At 34.9% G+C, this 22766-nt stretch overlaps 1 non-coding gene across 1 annotated transcript; it reads right to left on the minus strand.

Moving 5' to 3' along the window:
• Positions 1-14771: 14771 nt before the first annotated feature.
• Positions 14772-14879, minus strand: LOC130959429 (small nucleolar RNA R71). The gene has a single exon (XR_009078509.1). It is a non-coding gene; the product is annotated as a small nucleolar RNA R71 (small nucleolar RNA).
• Between the last annotated feature and the right edge of the window lie 7887 nt (positions 14880-22766).

A 22766-nucleotide genomic window follows, 5' to 3' on the forward strand; every position in this document is an offset into this window, starting at 1 on the left:
AAGAGGTTAGATAAGATATTTTGAAATCAAATTTTGAAAAAGATAAAATTTTTGAAAAGGATATGATAAAAGATAAAAAGATTTAATTCAAAAATTTGAAATTACTTACTTCACTAACAAGAAAGTACAGGATAAAATTCTAGAACTTAAAGATTGACCTTTCTTAACAAGAAAGTAACAAACTTCAAATTTTTTTTGAATCAATCACATTAATTATTAGTGAATTTTCGAAAATATGATATAAAGATAAGAAAAAGATTTTGAAAATATTTTGAAAAAGAATTTTGAAATTTTCGAAAAATAGAAAAAAAATGAAAAAGATATAATTTTTGAAAAAGATTTTGAAAAGATAAGATTTTTAAAATTGAAAATTTGACTTGACTTGTAAGAAACAACTAATTTTGAAATTTTTTTTGGCTAAGTCAACTCAAAATTTCGAAAATTATAAGAAAAATAAGGAAAAGATATTTTTTATTTTTGAATTTATGATGATGAGAGAGAAAAACATAAAAATGACCCAAAACATGAAAATTTTGGATCAAAACACATTATGCATGCAAGAACACTATGAGTGTCAAGATGAACACCAAGAACACTTTGAATGATCATGATGAACATCAAGAACATATTTTTGAAAAATTTTTAATGCAAAGAAAACATGCAAGACACCAAACTTAGAAATCTTTAATGTATGGGCTCTAACAAACGAAAAATACATATGAAAAACAAGAAAATACACAAAACAAGAAATCATCAAGATCAAACAAGAAGACTTGTCAAGAACAACTTGAAGATCATGAAGAACACTATGAATGCATGGAATTTTCGAAAAAATGCAAGAAAAATTTTTAAAACATACAATTGACACCAAACTTAAAAATTGACTCAAAACTCAAACAAGAAACACAAAATATTTTTGATTTTTATGATTTTATTAATTTTTTTGGATTTTTATTATTTTTTCGAAAATAAAGTTTGGAAGAATGAAAAATAAAAGAAAAATTTTGAAAAATATTTTTGAAAAGAAAATTACCTAATCTGAGCAACAAGATGAACCGTCAGTTGTCCATACTCGAACAATCCCCGGCAACGGCGCCAAAAACTTGGTGGACGAAATTGTGACCCTCTTTGTATTTGCATGAGATTTATTTAATGGCTATGTGTGGACACAACTCCGTTCAACTTAACCAGCAAGTGTACTGGGTCATCCAAGTAATACCTTACGTGAGTAAGGGTCGATCCCACAGAGATTGTTGGTATGAAGCAAGCTATGGTCACCTTGTAAATCTCAGTTAGGCAGATTAAATGGTTTATGATAAGTTCGAAAATTAATAATAAACAGAAAATAAAATAGGATAGAAATACTTATGAAAATTAATGGTGCGAATTTCAGATAGGCGTATGGAGATGCTGTGCTCCTTTTGTATTTCTACTTTCTTATTACATTCATCCAATCCTTCTAACTCCTTTTCATGGCAAGCTGTATGTAGGGTATCACCGTCTTCAATGGTTACTTTTCATCCTCTCAGGAAAATGGTCCTATGCGCTGTCACTGCATGGCTAATCGTCTGGAGGCATCACCCTTGTTGATGGCTACATCTCATTCTCTCAGTGAAAATAGTCCAAATGTTCTGTCACAGCACGGCTAATCATCTGTCGGTTCTCAATCAGGTTGGAATAGAATCCCTTGATTCTTTTGCATCTGTCACTAACGCCCAGCCTTCAGGAGTTTGAAGCTCGTCACAGTCATTCAATACCGGAATCCTACTCGGAATACCACAGGCAAGGTTAGACTTTCCGGATTCCCGGAATCCTACTCGGAATACCACAGACAAGGTTAGACTTTCCGGAACCCCATGAATGCCGCCATCTATGTAGCTTATACCATGAAGATTCTGTTGGAGAATCTAAGAGATATGCGCCCGGCCTAAAGTAGAACGGAAGTGGTTGTCAGTCACGCGCGTTCATAGGTGAGAATGATGATGAGTGTCACGGATCATCACATTCATCAAGTTGAAGTGCAACGTATATCTTGGAATAAGAATAAAAGAGAATTGAATATAAAGTAATGGTAATTGTATTGAAACTTGAGGTACAGCAGAGCTCCACACCCTTAATCTATAGTGTGCAGAAACTCCACCGTTGAAAATATATAAGTGAAAGGTTCAGGCATGGCCGAATGGCCAGCCCCCTAAAACGTGAACAATAGCCTCTTAAGATGAAGAATAAAAACAAAGCTGAGACCAAAGATGAAACGTGGTCAAAAGACGTCTAATACAATAGTTAAATGTCCTATATATACTAGACTAGCTACTAGGGTTTACATGAGTAAGTAATTGATGCATAAATCCACTTCCGGGGCCCACTTGGTGTATGCTTGGGCTGAGCTTGATCTATCCATGAGCTGAGGCTTTTCTTGGAGTTGAACGCCGAGTTATAGCGTGTTCCTGGCGTTCAACTCCGGGTTATGACGTGTTTCTGGCGTTTAACTCCAGACAGCAGCATGTACTTGGCGTTGAGCACCACTTTACGTCGTCAATTCCCGAATAAAGTATGGACTATTATATATTTCTGGAAAGCTCTGGATGTCTACTTTCCAACACCGTTGAGAGCGTGCCATTTGGAGTTCTGTAGCTCCAGAAAATCCATTTCGAGTGTAGGGAGGTCAGATTCCAACAGCATCAGCAGTCCTTTTGTCAGCCTCTTTCAGAGTTTTGCTCAAGTCCCTCAATTTCAACCAGAAATCACCTGAAATTACAGAAAAACACACAAACTCATAGTAAAGTCTAGAAATGTGAATTTAACATAAAAACTAATGAAAACATCCCTAAAAGTAGCTTGAACTTACTAAAAACTACCTAAAAACAATGCCAAAAAGCGTATAAATTATCCGCTCATCACCTATTCGACACTTGCAATGGCACAGGATGCTAGTGCATGACGACATGAGAAATGTAGTGACTAGAAAAGGCCACAGTCACATGTGCCCGCCGTCAAACGAACACAGAACGACCCTTGTGACCAACCCTCGAAAGGCTCTAACTCCTCAACTAGGAACACTGAAACCCGTCTGTCGCAGTGAGTGACGCGCATCTTCGAGATTGCCTCTCTATTCTTCTCAATAGCAGCCATCAGTCGTTGGGAAAATTATATCCTCCACTAGTTGTGCATCTGCCTTCTTCCCTTCCTGACAAACAACTGTTGCAGCTTTTCGTATGTACATCACACGATGGCTGAAATCAGTAAATAGGTGTACCTTTAAGTATAACATTCATGCACTCAGAGATGTTCATCGTCATGTGCCCAAACTGGCGACCTTCGTCGCAGTGTTGTAGTCAGATCTCTTTGTTGAACCTACCAACCCAATCTGCCATCTCTTATGACAAGCCCTTCAATGCATCTATGTACCACTCGTACCCAGTGTTTCTTAGACTGTAAGCAACATTTATGAGATACCGCTTTTTCTCGGCAAACTTGAAACAAGACATAAAGTTCGTCGCCATGTGCCGAACACAATAATTATGAAATGCTCTAGGAGGCTGCCACCTACTATCATTATTGTATTTCCTCAGATTGGTTAGGAAGAATGACTAGGACTTTGTGGTCTCAGAATCAACAATTGCAAAGACTACAGGAAGAATATTGCTGTTACCATCTTGTGCTACTACAATAAGCAAAACACCACCATATTTGCCATACAAATGCGTGCCATTGATAAAGACGAACAACTTGCAATGCTTAAAAGCCTCCACACAGGCAGAAAAGGCCCAAAATACCTTATTAAACATGCCGCAATCACACACCATAAGGTGTCCCTAATAATAAGGTTCAGTGCTGATCCTACATATCGTTCTAGGACAACAACTCTACAATGCTTGCAGCAACCTCGACACCTTATTGTATGAATCCGTCCAATCACTATATATTTGCATAATTGCCTTTTACTTCACCATCCAGACCTTTCTGTATAAGAGTTTGAAGTGATAGCTTTACCAAATTGCGCCTTGTTGGACAGAGATGCTGACGGATGGCGAGGATTATATCAATGGGAGGATGAGACGGCAGATGAGACTGTTGTTCAACTATCGATAGTCTTGAGACATGGTGGGTGCTAAACACGTGTACGCTCCTTCAACCCTACGCACCTCCCTAAAGAAATCAAACAATCGTGGTTGATATGTATAACAAGCATAACAATGATAACTGAAAATATAGAACACAGTTAAACTTGAACTTACTAATATCTGAGATTCTGTCGGAGAGCAACACAGAGATGCCCAGGGTAGCTTGCTTTAGGTTGTTGGCAATGCACATGGTACTTTAATCGATCCAACTCTGCAACTCGGTACTCAGCACTTCTTCGAATGCTGTAGTTCACGCCCTACGATACTGCATCTCGGCTTTTGAATCTGTGGCCAACTCGAAACTCTACACCACCGTCTAAGTTGTAATCATCTTCACCAATATTGGAAAATAGATTTTTCTCTTGCATCGCGTCCAGATCCAATATATGATAGTGACTGGGTACAAATGACAATGCCGGAATTTGGTTCGGGGCATGCAAAAGATACCAATGTGATAGCTTGACCGGAGTCTCTGTACAAACTCTTCATCATCATCATCTTCAGAAGAACCACTCTCGTTGCTATCCGCAACATACTCCTCATCTGAGTCTACACCGTCAATGTCTATGTCTTCCACTGGACGAGCAACGTGTAGTGGTAGTGGTGCGAGAGATGGGTCATCCTGCACAAAGTCTGACTGTCCAGATCCACAACCACCAACATCACCAATCTCTATAGAAAGCTCTATCACTTATTCCGCGATGATTCTCCCACAAATGTCAAACATCAGGTGCACATGCTCGTCGCCATGGAGTTAAAATAGACGAAACCGAAAAATTCTCTTTTCCATTGGTGTTAGCAATCTATACCCCATCCTTCCGATCTCTTTTCTCCCACTACCACCGATGCTACTCAATACCAGACTCTTCAACTCGAACAAAGAACTTACTCACAAGATACACAACAGAATGGGATTGTTACACTCAAATATCACCCAAGTATCATTATTTCTCATATGGCAATTGGGATATACATTTACAACCAAATATCTTTTACTACTAGACATTTTGGCTTATTTTTGAAAGAAAAAGATAGAAAAGAAGTAGTGAAATATTTGCAGAGAATACAAAAGGTTACACATCCTTTTATAGTTGCGGGAAATTTGTCATAACGTATCTCATTTACATTGTAAACGTCATAATCATTCATGTATCTCGTTCACAGTGCAAATAAAATAATACTATATGTATTTCGTTTATACTGTAAACGAAATATATATATCAATATTATGTGGCCTTATCTCAATTACAGTGTAAACGAAATACGTGTAATATTATTTTGTTTATACTGTAAATAAAATAAGATATTCGATGCATTTTGGTAAAAACACTATAAATTGTTTATTTTAATAAATAAAATATTTATTTTATTTATTTAAAAAATCCCACTTAACAATCAAGCAATCAAGCAACAATGGAGCCCATTTCATTGAAGACGTTGGCCAGTAGTGTAACAAAATAATTAGTATGTTTGTTGACACTTGACACAACAATTATGCAACATAATGTCGCACCACTTACGCTCATAAATTGGATTTCGGAATTAACTGGTTGAAGGCTTGAAGCAAGTTTTTGTGTCATACGGGTCCCATCTATGATCTATGGGAGAATATGCCTTGGAAAACAAGGGCAGTTTTGGTACTCCCGCTCCACTTTTTTTCCTTTCCTTGCCGTGTTTTTTAGGGTACCACATTCATGTACGATTTAACACATTTATTGGGTTAATTAAATTAAAAAGAGTAAAGTATATTTTTTGTTTATAAAATTTGACAAAAATTTTAAAAATATTCTTAAGTTTTATTTTGTTTTAATTTTGTTCTAAAAATTTTTGATCTGCATTAAAATACTCTCGATGGTTAAATTTTAAAAAAATTTAAGACCAATATAACAATAATACATGAAATTATACTCGATTTGCTTGTATTAAAGATTGTTCTTATGAAATTGTTGTTGAATTGATCTTAAATTTTTCAAAAAATTAGCCATCAGGTGTATATTTGATGCAAATCGAAAATTCTTTTGACAAAATTGAAATAAAATAAAAAAACTTAGAAGTATTTTTAAAACTTTTGTCAAACTTTAGGAATAAAAATATATTTTACCCAATTCAAAAATATTATATATTCTATTTTTTATTTTTAGTATTAAAAGTAATTGATGAAAAATAAAATTCACTAAAAAAATAACATATTTGTAACAAAAATTGTGTTAAATTTAAAATTGTTACAAAAAGATTATTATTTGTAATAATAATTGGTGAATGTTACCGAATAATAATACTTTGTAACAACAATACAAATTGTTACAAAATGTACTAATATTTTATAATAATTTATCTTTTTGTTACAAATTATGTTAGCTTTTGGAATGAATTGGTGTTACGTTACAAAATTTTTATTTTATAACAAAAGATAAAGTAGTTGTAAAAATTCAACTTATTTTATAACAAAATATATTTTTATTTCAAAAACTCCAATTGTTTGTTAACAAAAAAATTAATTTGTCACAAAATTCAATATTATTTATAACAATGTATTTGTTTGTCACAAAATATAAATATTTTTTGTAATTAAAAAAAATTGTTTCAAAATATTAAAATCTTTAAGAGTAAAAAAATTGTTAGGATAATTTTATTTTATTTCAAAAGTTAAAACTTTTAAATATTATTTGTATTCATTAATTATTTTTTATAAAAAAAATTAAAGATTAAATAATTAATTTTAAAAATTGTAGATACTATTTTATATTTTTTAAAAAATTAATATATAATTCTTACTAATAATAAAATTTTAAATATTAATATAAACTTAATTTTGAAACATAAAAAAGTTTAATTACATTATTAAACATAAATAAGAATAAAAATAATTAAATGTAAAAAGAGGTAAATAATAAAAAAAACCTAACTCTATCACTTTTACTCCTCTTTCTACGCTTTCATTCCACAGTGTAACTGAACAATGGAGCTTTTGGAAAATGGAGCACCTGCGTAGACTCTTGTTCTGCCTCGTCTTCGTCTCTTCTGCCGTCATCTTTTGCGTCGTTCAATGATGTTGCAGCCCCACACACAATCTCTCTCACTCTAATAGGGCACAGAGACCCCAAACTCCTAAATCTTAATTTCCCATTTTCAGACTCTTTGTAAATGCTCATTCAGATATCCACCGTCCATCGTCACTGGCTTCACGGTGTTCTTTCTCTGAACCATCAGCTCTGCTTTCATGCTACACAGCTTTTCTACGCCGCACTACTTGCCGGAGGACCTTAGTCACGATGCTACCAACAGCTGTCGCGAAGTGTAAAGGTCACTGCTATGCTCGTGGTCCTCTTCTCCTCGTTGTTGCTCCTCCTCTTCTTCTCAGCACTGCTCTTCTTCTCGGTGCTGCTCATTTTCATTACGGCATTGTTGCTTTTTTGGGGAGGAAGGTCACAAGCCCCTGCTCAGCCGCTCCTCTTTTTCTCGGCGCTAGTTCTGATAATGCTGCTGAACTACTTTTTTTTTTTTAAAATAGGATTAAGGTCTGAGTTTTGTTATTATAATTTATAATGCTGGATTTGTTCAGAACTTGTTATTATAATTTATAAGATTAATTTGTTGTTCTAAATTTCTAATTATTGTTGATTTATTCTCTTTATTTGATTCTGATATGTTTTGATTTTAATTACATATAATGTTGATTTGTTGCTTTGTTCTCCATGTTTAATTCTAGTTTATTCTAATTTTAATTAAAACATATTTTAATTATTGTTGATTTGTTATCCTCAATTAGTTCTGATTTGTTTTTATTATAATAAAAGCATGTTTTGATTATTGTTCATTCGTTCTGATTTTAAATAAAATATGTCAATTAATGACAAAGCTTGGAATAATTTTTGAGGGAGGCAAAAAATTCTTGTCAAAGACCATTCTAATATGTTACATTTGAGCTCAGAAATTATAGACGATGTAAGAGTTAAACATGGGATAACTAAGTTTTTAGTCCAAGACTTACCCAACTGAACCAATTTCACTCCTTGAATAAAGTAATATTAATGTTTCTATTAAAAATTTGGAGGGTCATGACTCCCCATTGTCAAAGCAAAACTTCGCTACTGATGTTAATGCTTAATTATTGGTGATTTGTTGCCGAATACCATCTTATTAGATTTTCTTTTTTACCATCAATGTGTTCTTCTAATGTCTATACATTGCTATTGATGAATTCAAGGGTAGCATGGACAAATGAAGTTAGAGACAAAAAGTCTTAAAGATGCTAAATGCAATGATAAAAAAAAAAAAGGAAAGGTTAATAATGTAAGACAATTAAAGGTATATGTAAAATTTTATTATAGTTTTAATACATATTCATAAATGATTGATATATTATTAATCTAGTTTAATTGCATATGGATTTATTTCACTATAAGAAAAAGCGTTTTTTCTGACACAAAAATTAAATGGTTATTTCTGTCGTCGATATTTTTTGACAGCTAGTTGTCGATATTATCAAAAAATAAAATATTAAAATCGACAGCCAGGTCGTCGATATTTTTATGATGCATTAACCTTCACCTTATTATCGTCACATTTTCAACGAACTAGGGATAGAAAATACTTTTATTTTAAAATTGACGAACATGGCGTCTATTTTATTATTTAAAATATCAACAACGATTATCGTCGATAAATTTAAACGGTCTAGACCGCTTTCTAAAATCAAATAAACAGTGTAGATTTAATGTATGAAATAGACGTTTCAGGTGTTGCTTTTTTTTGAAATTGAAATTGACAAATATGCCGTCGATTTTTATCACTAAAAACACATATACCTGCGTCCACTTCCCGCGTCCAAAGTTCAGAAACACAATTCCCCCAAATTCCCCGTTTCATCACCAACCCTCGTTTTACCCTAAATTTACACCATTTTCAACCGTTATTCTCCGTTGCCGTCGTCACTCCGTTGCGGTTGCATCGCCGTCACACTCTGTTGCTGTCGTATGGCTGTTGCTCCTCACGTTCGCACCGCCGTTGTTCCGCTGCTACCGTGCCGCTGTTGCTTCTTCTCTCTATTGCCGCCATCGCTCCTCCTACTTTGGTCCTTCTCCATTCTCTCTTACGCATCTTCTCTCTCACAATCGAGCTCACAAGAACTAGATATTTTTTCTGTTACTGTTACTGAACTTCCAAATTCCATTGTCTTATTTCTCTTTCAGGGCTCTTGTTTCCCTACTTGGTTCTCCAAAATTTTTAATTTTTTGTTTTTTCAAATATTTGGTATTTATTTTTATATTTATTTCTCCATTATTATGGTCTCTCCATTCCTGTTTTGTTTCATATTAAATATTTTCCAACTTGATGCTTATTTGGATTGCTGCTTGCAGGTGACTAACTTATGAGGAACTGAATAGATGTAAATTGCTGTTCAAACTTTAAATTCTATATTTAAAGTATTGCTGATTTTGGTGGTGTTCATACTATTTGATGTTATTTTAGTTTTATTTAAGCCAAATCTTTCAATAAGAGTTCTATTCATGCTTGTTGGAGTGATGATTCTCCTTCAACCTGTGCCAAATCTAAATTTATAGAAATGCATTTTAGAAAAGCAACTTTCTTGTATAAACAGAGTGTACTCAAAGTTTGATAAGTTGGAGATTTGTGAAAAGGTAGTAGCTGTTGCATAAATTTATGTAATAATTGAACAACCATCTAAATCTAAAGTTATCATTCCTAGGTGGGGTGTTTTCTCCTAGTCATCATTACATTAAAATGCAGTGCAAGGGGCTAGATTGGCATTTATCAAACACTATACTTTTGGTGGTCTAGTTCATTGATTTATCTATGTAGCATGTGGCAAGATATGATATGTTATTGTTGGTTGTTTATAACATTTATTATTGGATAGATAAGATTATGGATTAAAAATGTTGTATTTGTTGAATTTAGGAATTTCAGTACATTGACTTCAATAATATTAAAAATGTTAGATTAGTGATAGAAAAATCTAAAATGACATTAATATTTTCTTATCTTCTGGTTTATCCTTATATTCTCTGCTTCTTTCTCTTTTTATTTGAAATGCAATATTTTCAAATATATTAGAAATTGTTGAGAAAGCTTGTGATGCCAAGTTGATGGCTATTTTGGCAGAAATGATGAGAATGATTCTATTTTAAAAATAAAAAAGAGTTCCATTTGAAAATCCCTTATTTTAAGTATCATTACTGCTAAGGTGTTCGAGAATCCCCTACATTAACTGCATCTAAAGCTACATGAACAAGAATATTAGATACTTACATTAAAAGAAAATGATTCCAAATACTTATATTAAGTATTCATTATATGGAAGGAGATAAATCTTCCTGCCTTTCTTCCTTTTTAGATAAAGATTAGACGAGTAGGATAATTTTATCTGTGTTATATATTTTATCTAATAAGAACATCATAATAGAAAATAAATATTAATAATCTGGCATTTAAATGTATCTATTAATTTTGGGAAATAAATTTGTATCTCTCAATATAGATTAAAAAATATATAAAAAATAAAAGATCAGGTTGAAGTTGCATGTGTTTTTAAGAACAAAAATGTTGTCATGTATATTTCTTTGCTTGGTTTATAATAATATGCTTCTTAAAAAATAATGTTCAATTTTTTATGATAAGATTTTTATATATTGTTTTTAATACTGATGTACTTATATATATATATACTTTTGATAGAATTGACATAGTCATAAGTTATCAAAGTTTTGCAGTGGTATTTATTTACATTATTATAAATATTGGTAGAGTTTAAGACTCACAAAGTGATTCAAAATTTAACCTTTAAGACTGATGAGCGGATAATTTATACGCTTTTTGGCATTGTTATTAGGTAGTTTTTAGTAGGATCTAGCTACTCTTAGGGATGTTTTCATTAGTTTTTATGCTAAATTCACATTTCTGGACTTTACTATGATTTTGTGTGTTTTTTTTGTGATTTCAGGTATTTTCTGGCTGAAATTAAAGGACCTGAGCAAAACTCTGATAGAGGGCTGACAAAGGACTGCTGATGCTGTTGGAATCTGACCTCCCTGCACTCGAAATGGATTTTCTAGAGCTACAGAACTCCAAATGGCACGCTCTCAACGGCGTTAGAAAGTCGACATCCAGAGCTTTCCAGCAATATATAATAGTTCATACTTTATTCGAGATTAGATGACGCAAACTGGCGCTCAATGCCAGTTCCATGCTGCATTCTAGAGTCCAACGCCAGAAACACATCACGAACCAGAGTTGAACGCCAAAAACACGTTACAACTTGGCGTTCAACTCCAAAAGAAGCCTCTGCACGTGTAAAACTCAAGCTCAGTCCAAGCACACACCAAGTGGACCCCGGAAGTGGATTTCTGCATCAATTACTTACTTCTGTAAACCCTAGTAGCTAGTCTAGTATAAATAGGACATATTATTATTGTATGAGACATCTTGGTTTTCGTCTTTTATCTTAGATCCATCTTTGGACGTTTGGTTCTTAGACGTTGGGGGCTGGCCATTCGGCCATGTCTGAACCTTGATCACTTATGTATTTTCAACGGTGGAGTTTCTACACACCAGAGATTAAGGGTGTGGAGCTTTGCTGTACCTCGAGTTTTAATGCAACTACTACTATTTTCTATTCAATTCAGTTTATTCCTGTTCTAAGATACTCGTTGCACTTTAACATGAAGAATGTGATGATCCGTGACACTCATCATCATTCTCACCTATGAACGCGTGATTGACAACCACTTCCGTTCTACCTTAGACCGGGCGCATATCTCTTGGATTCCTTAATCAGAATCTTCGTGGTATAAGCTAGAATTGATGGCGGCATTCATGAGAATCTGGAAAGTCTAAACCTTGTCTGTGGTATTCCGAGTAGGATTCAGGGATTGAATGACTGTGACGAGCTTCAAACTCGTGATTGTTGGGCGTGATGACAAACGCAAAAGAATCAATGGATTCTATTCCGACATGATCGAGAACCGACAGATGATTAGCCATGCTGTGACAGAGCATTTAGACCATCTTCAATGAGAGGATGGGATGTAGCCATTGACAACAGTGATGCCCTACATACAGGTTGCCATGAAAAGGAGTAAGAAGGATTGAAGGAAGGCAGTAGGAAAGCAGAGATCCAACAGGGACAAAGCATCTCCATACACTTATCTGAAATTCTCACCAATGATTTACATAAGTATTTCTATCTTTATTTTTTGTTTATTTATTGTTATTATTCGAAAACTACATAACCATTTGTTATCCGCCTAACTGAGATTTACAAGATGACCATAGCTTGCTTCATACCAACAATCTCCGTGGGATCGAACCTTACTCACGTAAGGTTTATTACTTGGACGACCCAGTGCACTTGCTGGTTAGTTGTGCGAAGTTGTGAAGAAAGTGCTGAGTTAGTAGATGCGCATACCAAGTTGAATGCCACTATTAGAGATCACAATTTCGTGCACCAAGTTTTTGGCGCCGTTGCTGGGGATTGTTCGAGTTTGGACAACTGACGGTTCATCTTGTTGCTCAGATTAGGTAATTTTCTTTTCATTTATTTTCAAAAAATCTTTCAAAAAATTTTCTTCCTCTATTTTCGAAAAAATCCTTCAGAGTTTTTAAGAATGAATTCTAGAGTTTCAAAATGGTATGCTAAAGCTTGGCTGGCCATCAAGCTTTAGACTAACCTGGTATGATTCTTGGAATTTTGATTGAGGACTTTGAATTCATTACTTCCTTTTTCCTATATGTTTTTCAAAAAAAAATAAAAGAAAATACAAAAAAAATCATAAAATCATAAAAACCAAAAATATTTTGTGATTCTTGTTTGAGTCCTGTGTCATGTTTTAAGTTTGGTGTCAATTGTATGTTTAAAAAATTTTTGCATTTTTCGAAAATTCATGCATGTGTTCTTCATGATCTTCAAGTTGTTCTTGGTAAGTCTTCTTGTTTGATCTTGATATTTTCTTGTTTTGTGCTTTTTGTTGTTTCTCATATGCATTTTTTAATCCATAGTGCCTTGCATGTTTTCTTTTCTTGAAAATCTTTCAAAAATAAGTCTTGATGTTCATCTTGACATTCAAAATGTTCTTGGTGTTCATCTTGACATTCATAGTGTTCTTGCATGCATCATGTGTTTTGATTCATAATTTTCATACTGTGAGTCATTTTCGTTGTTTTTCTCTCTCATCATTAAAAATTCAAAAATAAAAAATATCTTTTCCTTATTTCTCTCAAAATTTCGAAAATTTGAGTTGACATAGTCAAAAAATTTTTAAAATTAGTTGTTTCTTGTAAGTCAAGTCAAATTTTCAATTTTAAAAATCTTATCTTTTCAAAAACTTTTTCAAAAGTCAAATCTTTTTCATTTTTCTTATGATTTTCGAAAATTTGAAAACATTTTTTTAAAATTCTCTTCTTAATTTTATTTCAAGTTTTCAAAACTTTGCTAACAATTAATGTGATTGATTCAAAAATTTGAAGTTGTTACTTTCTTGTTAAGAAAGGTTCAATCTTTAAATTCTAGAATCATATCTTTTAGTTTCTTGTTAGTCAAGTAATCAATTTTAATTTTAAAAATAAAATATTTTTCAAAATATCTTTTTAATCATATCTTTTTAAATAATATCTTTTTCAAAAATTTGATTTCAAAATATCTTTTCTAACTTCTTATCTTTTTTAAAATTAATTTTTAAATCTTTTTCAACTAACTAATTGATTTTTTTTTTCTTATCTTTTTCAAAACCACCTAACTACTTTTCCCTCTCTAATTTTCGAAAATTTCTCCCTCCTTTTTAAAATTCTTTTTTTTTTAAATTAATTAATTATTTTAAATTTTAATTTTAATTATTTTTCCTCTCTCAATTTTCAAAAATCACTAACTCTTTTTCAAAATTTATTTTCGAAATTCTCTCTCCCTCATCTTATTCTATTTATTTATTTATTTACTAACACTTCTTTTCATCTCAAGAATTCAAACTCTATCTTCACCCTTGTGTTTGGATTCTTACCTTTTCCTTCTTCTATTCCTTTCTTCTTCTACTAACATAAAGGAATCTCTCTACTGTGGTAAAGAGGATCCCTATTTTTATTTTCTGTTTCCTTCTTTTTCATATGAGCAGGAGCAAGGACAAGAACATTCTTGTTGAAGCAGATCCTGAACCTGAAAGGACTCTGAAGAGAAAACTAAAAGAAGCTAAAATACAACAATCCAGAGACAACCTTACAGAAATTTTTGAAAAGGAAGAGGAGATGACAGCCGAAAATAATAATACAAGGAGGATGCTTGGTGATTATACTACACCTACTTCCAAGTTTGATGAAAGAAGCATCTCAATCCCTACCATTAGAGCAAACAATTTTGAGCTGAAACCTCAACTGGTTGCTCTAATGTAACAGAACTGCAAGTTTCATGGACTTCTATCAGAAGATCCCTACCAGTTTTTAACTGAGTTCTTGCAAATCTGTGAGACTGTTAAGACTAATGGAGTAGATCTTGAAGTCTATAGGCTCATGCTTTTACCTTTTGCTGTAAGAGACAAAGCTAGAACATGGTTAGACTCACAGCCTAAAGATAGCCTGGACTCATGGGATAAGCTGGTCGCGGCCTTCTTGGCTAAGTTCTTTCCTCCTCAAAAGTTAAGCAAGCTTAGAGTGGATGTTCAGACTTTCAAACAAAAAGATGGTGAATCCCTCTATGAAGCTTGGGAAAGATACAAGCAGATGACCAAAAGGTGTCCTTCTAACATGCTTTCAGAGTGGACTATTCTAGATATATTCTATTATGGTCTATCTGAGTTCTCTAAGATGTCATTGGACCATTCTGCAGGTGGATCCATTCACCTAAAGAAAACGCCTGCAGAAGCTCAAGAACTCATTGACATGGTTGCAAATAACCAGTTCATGTACACTTCTGAGAGGAATTCTGTGAGTAATGGGACGCCTCAGAGGAAGGAAATTCTTGAAATTGATACTCTGAATGCCATATTGGCTCAGAACAAAATGTTGACTCAGCAAGTCAACATGATTTCTCAAAGTCTGAATGGATGGCAAAATGCATCCAACAGTACTAAAGAGGCATCTTCTGAAGAAGAAGCTTATGATCCTGAGAACCCTGCAATAGCAGAGGTAAATTACATGGGTGAACCTTACGGAAACACCTATAATTCATTATGGAGAAATCATCCAAATTTCTCATGGAAAGATCAACAAAATCCTCAACAAGGCTTTAATAATGGTGGAAGAAACAGGTTCAGCAATAGCAAGCCTTTTCCATCATCTTCTCAGCAACAGACAGAGAATTCTGAGCAGAGCACCTCTAATTTAGCAAACTTAGTCTCTGATATGTCTAAGGCCACTTTAAGTTTCATGAGTGAAACAAGGTCCTCCATCAAAAATTTGGAGGCACAAGTAGGCCAGCTGAGTAAGAAAGTCATTGAAACTCCTCCTAGTACTCTCCCAAGCAATACTGAAGAGAATCCAAAAAGAGAGTGCAAGGCCATAGACATAATAACATGGCCGAACCTAGGGAGGAAGGAGAGGACGTGAATCCCAATGAGGAAGACCTCATGGAACGTCTCTCAAGCAAGAAGGAGCTCCCTATTGAGGACCCAAAAGGATCTGAAGGTCATATAGAGATGATGAGCGGATAATTTATACGCTTTTTGGCATTGTTTTTAGGTAGTTTTTAGTAAGTTCAAGCTACTTTTAGGGATGTTTTCATTAGTTTTTATGTTAAATTCACATTTCTGGACTTTACTATGAGTTTGTGTGTTTTTCTGTGATTTCAGGTAATTTCTGACTGAAATTGAGGGACTTGAGCAAAACTCTAAAAAAAGGCTGACAAAAGGACTGCTGATGCTGTTGGAATATGACCTTTCTGCACTCAAAATGGATTTTCTGGAGCTACAGAACTCGAAATGGCGCGCTCTCAATGGCGTTGGAAAGTAGACATCCAAAGCTTTCCAGCAATATATAATAGTCCATACTTTATTCGGAAATTGACGACGTAACTTGGCGTTGAACGCCAAGTACATGCTGCTGTCTGGAGTTAAACGCCAGAAAAACGTCATGATCCAGAGTTGAACGCCCAAAACACGTTATAACTTGGAGTTCAACTCCAAGAGAAGCCTCAGCTCGTGGATTGATCAAGCTCTGCCCAAGCATACACCAAGTGGGTCCCGGAAGTGGATTTATGCATCAATTACTTACTCATGTAAACCCTAGGAGCTAGATTATTATAAATAGAACTCTTTACTATCAGAATCTCATCCTGGATCCTGGATTGTACTTTGAATCCTAGTGATCACGTTTTGGGGGCTGGCCATTCGGCCATGCCTGAACCTTTCACTTATGTATTTTCAACGGTGGAGTTTCTGCACACCATAGATTAAGGGTGTGGAGCTCTGCTGTACCTCAAGTTTCAATACAATTACTATTACTTTTTATTCAATTCTATCTTATTCTTATTCCAAGATATTCATTCGCACCCAAGAACATGATGAATGTGATGATTATGTGACGCTCATCATCATTCTCACCTATGAACGCGCGTGATTGACAACCACCTCCGTTCTACATGCAACCGAGCTTGAATGTGTATCTCTTAGATTCCCCAACAGAATCTTCGTGGTATAAGCTAGATAGATGGCGGCATTCATGAGGATCCGGAAAGTCTCACCTTGTCTGTGGTATTCCGAGTAGGATCCTGGGAATCCGGAAAGTCTCACCTTGTCTGTGGTATTCCGAGTAGGATTCCGGTAATGAATGACTGTGACGTGCTTCAGACTTGCAAGTGCTGGGCGTTAGTGACAGACGCAAAAGAATCAAGGGATTCTATTCCAGCAGGAGCGGGAACCAACCAGTGATTAGCCGTGCTGTGACAGAGCGCGTGAGCGTAGTTTTCACTGCGAGGATGGGATGTAGCCTTCGGCCAGTGTGATGCCTCCAGACGATTAGCCATGCGAGTGACAGCGCAGAGGACCATTTTCCAGAAAGGATACAAAGTAGCCATCGTCGAACGGTGAACCCCTATACAAAGCTTGCTATGGAAAGGAGTAAGAAGAATTGAGTTGAAGCAATAGGAAAGTAGGCGTTCTTGAGCCATACAGTATCTCCATTCGCTTATCTGAAATTCCCACCAATGAATCTGCATAAGTATTCTATCCCTTTTATTATTTCTTTTTTTTATTATTAATTTTCGAAACCATAAACCAATTTAATTTGCCTAACTGAGATTTACAAGGTGACCATAGCTTGCTTCATACCAACAATCTCTGTGGGATCGACCCTTACTCACGTAAGGTTTATTACTTGGACGACCCAGTACACTTGCTGGTTAGTTGAACGGAGTTGTGAATTCAACCGGTGCCATAATAATGATTTCATACAAATACAAAAGAATATGGATCACAATTTTGTCCACCAAGTTTTTGGCGCCGTTGCCGGGGATTGTTCGAGTATGGACAACTGACGGTTCATCTTGTTGCTCAGATTAGGTAATTTTCTTTTCAAAAATATTTTTCAAAATTTTTCTTTTCTTTTTCGTTTTTCTAACTTTATTTTCGAAAAAAAAATTAATAAAAATCCAAAAAAATTATAAAATCATAAAAATCAAAAATATTTTGTATTTCTTGTTTGAGTCTTGAGTCAATTTTTAAGTTTGGTGTCAATTGCATGTTTTTAAAATTTATGCATTATTTTTTCGAAAATTTAATGCATTCATAGTGTTCTTCATGATCTTCAAGTTGTTCTTGGTAAGTCTTCTTGTTTGATCTTGATGTTTTCTTGTTTTGTATCGTTTGTTGTTTTTCATGTGCATTTTTCGTTTGTTAGAGTCCATGCATTAAAGATTTCTAAGTTTGGTGTCTTGCATGTTTTCTTTGCATCAAAAATTTTTCAAAATTATGTTCTTGATGTTCATCATGATCTTCAAAGTGTTCTTGGTGTTCATCTTGACATTCATATTATTCTTGCATGCATCATGTGTTTTGATCCAAGATTTTCATGTTTTGGGTCATTTTTATGTTTTTCTCTCTCATCATTAAAAATTCAAAAAATTCAAAAAAAATCTTTTCCTTAATTTTCTCCACATTTTCGAAATTTTGGGTTGACTTGGTCAAAAAAATTTTAAAAATTAGTTGTTTCTTACAAGTCAAGTCAAATTTTCAATTTTAAAAATCTTATCTTTTCAAAATCTTTTTCAAAAATCATATCCTTTTCTTTTTTTTCTATTTTTCGAAAATTTTAAAAAATTATTTTTCAAAAATCTTTTTTTTTATCTTTTATATATAATTTTCGAAAATTAGCTAACAATTAATGTGATTGGTTCAAAAATTTGAAGTTTGTTACTTTCTTGATAAGAAAGGTTCAATCTTTAAATTCTAGAATCTTATCTTGTAGTTTCTTGTTAGTTAAGTCATTTTAAAAATTAAATCTTTTTCAAAATATCTTTTTCTTAAAAATCTTATCTTTTTATCTTATCTTTTTCAAAAATTTTATCTTTTTCAAAATTTGATTTCAAAATATCTTATTTAACTTCTTATCTTCTTATCTTTTTAAAATTTGATTTTAAAATCTTTTTCAATCAACTAACTAACTTTTTGTTTGTTTCTTATTTTTTTTAAAACCACCTAACTACTCTTCCCTCTCTAATTTTCAAAAATACCTCTCTCTTTTTCAAAAATTCTTTTTAATTAATTAATTGTTTTAAAATTTCAATTATATTTTATCTTTAATTTTCGAAAATTACTAATCCCTTTTTCAAAACTATTTTCGAAATTTCCCCTCTCTTTTCTTATTCTATTTAATTATTTATTTACTAACACTTCTCTTCACCTCTCTTCATCCAAAAATCCGAATCCATCCTTCTTCATTCTTCTCCCCTTTCTTCTTCTACTAACATAAAGGAATCTCTATACTGTGACATAGAGGATTCTTCCTTCTTTTCTTGTTTTCTTCTCTTTCATATGAGCAGGAACAGGGAAAAAGGCACTCTTGTTGAAATTGATCCAGAACCTGAAAGGACTCTGAAGAGAAAATTAAGAGAAGCTAAATTACATTATTCTAAAGGTAACCTTTCAGAAATTTTCGAACAAGAGAAGGAAATGGCAGCCGAAAATAATAATAATGCAAGGAGAATGCTTGGTGACTTCACAAAGCCAACGTCCAAATTTGATGGAAGAAGCATCTCCATTCCTGCCATTGGAGCCAATAACTTTGAGCTTAAGCCTCAACTAGTTGCTTTAATGCAACAAAACTGCAAGTTTTATGGACTTCCATCTGAAGATCCTTATCAGTTTTTAACTGAGTTCTTGCAAATCTGTGAGACTGTAAAGACGAATGGAGTTGATCCTGAAGTCTACAGCCTCATGCTTTTCCCTTTTGTTGTAAGAGACAGAGCTAGAATATGGTTGGATTCACAATCCAAGGATAGCCTGGACTCATGGGATAAGCTGGTCACTGCCTTCTTAGATAAATTCTTTCCTCCTCAAAAGCTGAGCAAGCTGAGAGTGGATGTTCAAACCTTCAAACAAAAAGATGGTGAATCCCTCTATGAAGCTTGGGAAAGATACAAGCAGCTGACCAAAAGATGTCCATCTGACATGTTTTCAGAATGGACCATATTAGATATATTCTATTATGGTCTCTCTGAATTTTCGAAAATGTCATTGGACCATTCTGCAGGTGGATCTATTCACCTAAAGAAAACGCCTGAAGAGGCTCAAGAACTCATTGACATGGTTGCAAATAACCAGTTCATGTACACTTCTGAGAGGAATTCCGTGAATAATGGGATATCTCAGAAGAAAGGAGTTCTTGAAATTGATGCTCTGAATGCCATATTGGCTCAGAACAAAGTGTTGACTCAACAGGTCAACATGATCACTCAAAATCTGAATGGATGGCAACATGCATCCAACAGTACTAGAGAGGCAGCTTCTGAAGAAGCTTATGATCCTGAGAACCCTGCCATGGCAGAGGTTAATTACATGGGTGAACCTTATGGAAACACCTATAACTCATCATGGAGAAATCATCCAAATTTCTCATGGAAGGATCAACAAAAGCCTCAACAAGGCTTTAACAATGGTGGACGCAATAGGCTGAGCAATAGCAAGCCATATCCATCATCTTCTCAGCAACAGACAGAGAATTCTAAACAAAATACCTCTAATTTAGCCAATGTAGTCTCTGATCTGTCAAAGGCCACCTTCAGTTTCATGAGTGAAACAAGATCCTCCATTAAAAATCTGGAGGCACAAGTGGGCCAGCTGAGTAAGAAAGTCATTGAAACTCCTCCCAGTATTCTCCCAAGCAATACAGAAGAGAATCCAAAAGGAGAGTGCAAGGCCATTGATATAATCAATGTGGCCGAATGCACAAGGGAGGAGGAGGACGAAAACCCTAGTGAGAAAGACCTCCTAGGACGTCCCTCAAGCAAGAAGGAGTTTCCTATTAAGGATCCAAAGGAATCTGAGGCTCATATAGAGACCATAGAGATTCCATTAAATCTCCTTCTGCCATTCATGAGCTCTGAAGACTATTCATCCTCTGAATAGGATGAAGATGTGACTGGAGAGCAAGTTGCTCAATATTTAGGAGCTATCATGAAGCTGAATGCTAAGTTATTAGGTAATGAGACTTGGGAAAGTGAACCTCCCTTGCTCATTAATGAACTGGATACTTGGATTCAGAAAATTCTACCTCAAAAGAAACAAGATCCTGGCAAATTCTTAATACCTTGTACCATAGGCACCATGATCTTTGAAAAAGCTCTGTGTGATCTGGGGTCAGGGATAAATCTTATGTCACTCTCTGTAATGGAGAAGCTGGGGATCATTGAGGTACAACCTGCCTTGTTCTCATTACAACTGGCAGACAAGTCATTGAGACAAGCTTATGGAATAGTAGAGGACGTGTTAGTAAAGGTTGAAGGCCTTTACATCCCTGCTGATTTCATAATCTTAGACATTAGGAAGGAAGAGGATGATTGCATCATCCTTGGAAGACCTTTCCTAGCCACAGCAGGAGCTGTGATAGATGTCAACAGAGGTGAATTAGTCCTTCAATTGAATGGGGACTACCTTGTGTTTAAGGCACATGGCCATCCCTCTGTGACAAAAGAGAGTAAGCATGAAGAGCTTCTCTCAGTTCAGAGTCAAGAAGAGCCCACACAGTCAAACTCTAAGTTTGGTGTTGCGAGGCCACAACCAAACTCTAAGTTTGGTGTTAAGACCCCATATCCAAACTCTAAGTTTGGTGTTGGCAACTATACCACATTGACCTGATCACCTTGTGGCTCCATGAGAGCCACTGTCAAGCTATTGACATTAAAGAAGCGCTTGTTGGGAGGCAACCCAATTTTATTTATCTAATTTTTATTTTATTCTATATTATTGTTATTTTGTGTTTTATTAGGTATATGATCATGAGGAGTCACGAAAAAATCATAAAAATTAAAAACAGAGTCAAAAACAGCAGAAAAAAATTCGCACCCTGGAGGCTGACTAAAGGACTGCTGATGCTGTTGGAATCTGACCTCCCTGCACTCAAAATGGATTTTCTGGAGCTACAGAACTTCAAATGGCGTGCTCTCAACGGCGTTGGAAAGTAGACATCCAGAGCTTTCCAGCAATATATAATAGTCCATACTTTATTTGGAAATTGACGACGTAACTTGGCGTTGAACGCCAAGTACATGCTGCTGTCTGGAGTTAAACGCCAGAAAAAACGTCATGATCCGGAGTTGAACGCCCAAAACACGTCATAACTTGGAGTTCAACTCCAAGAAAAGCCTCAGCTCGTGGATAGATCAAGCTCAGCCCAAACATACACCAAGTGGGCCCCGGAAGTGGATTTATGCATCAATTACTTACTCATGTAAACCCTAGGAGCTAGTTTATTATAAGTAGAACTTTTTACTAGTGTATTAGACATCTTGGGGACAATTAGTTCTCAGATCATGGGGGCTGGCCATTCGGCCATGCCTGAACCTTTCACTTATGTATTTTCAACGGTGGAGTTTCTGCACACCATAGATTAAGGGTGTGGAGCTCTGCTGTACCTCAAGTTTCAATACAATTACTATTACTTTTTATTCAATTCTATCTTATTCTTATTCCAAGATATTCATTCGCACCCAAGAACATGATGAATGTGATGATTATGTGACGCTCATCATCATTCTCACCTATGAACGCGCGTGATTGACAACCACTTCCGTTCTACATGCAACCGAGCTTGAATGTGTATCTCTTAGATTTCCCAACAGAATCTTCGTGGTATAAGCTAGATAGATGGCGGCATTCATGAGGATCCGGAAAGTCTCACCTTGTCTGTGGTATTCCGAGTAGGATTCCGGTAATGAATGATTGTGACGTGCTTCAGACTTGCAAGTGCTGGGCGTTAGTGACAGACGCAAAAGAATCAAGGGATTCTATTCCAGCAAGAGCGGGAACCAACCAGTGATTAGCCGTGCTGTGACAGAGCGCGTGAGCGTAGTTTTTACTGCGAGGATGGGATGTAGCCTTCGGCCAGTGTGATGCCTCCAGACGATTAGCCATGCGAGTGACAGCGCAGAGGACCATTTTCCAGAGAGGATACAAAGTAGCCATCGTCGAATGGTGAACCCCTATACAA

The sequence above is a fragment of the Arachis stenosperma genome, chromosome 10, assembly GCF_014773155.1.
Source record: "Arachis stenosperma cultivar V10309 chromosome 10, arast.V10309.gnm1.PFL2, whole genome shotgun sequence".
In the NCBI taxonomy this organism is placed as follows: domain Eukaryota; kingdom Viridiplantae; phylum Streptophyta; class Magnoliopsida; order Fabales; family Fabaceae; genus Arachis; species Arachis stenosperma.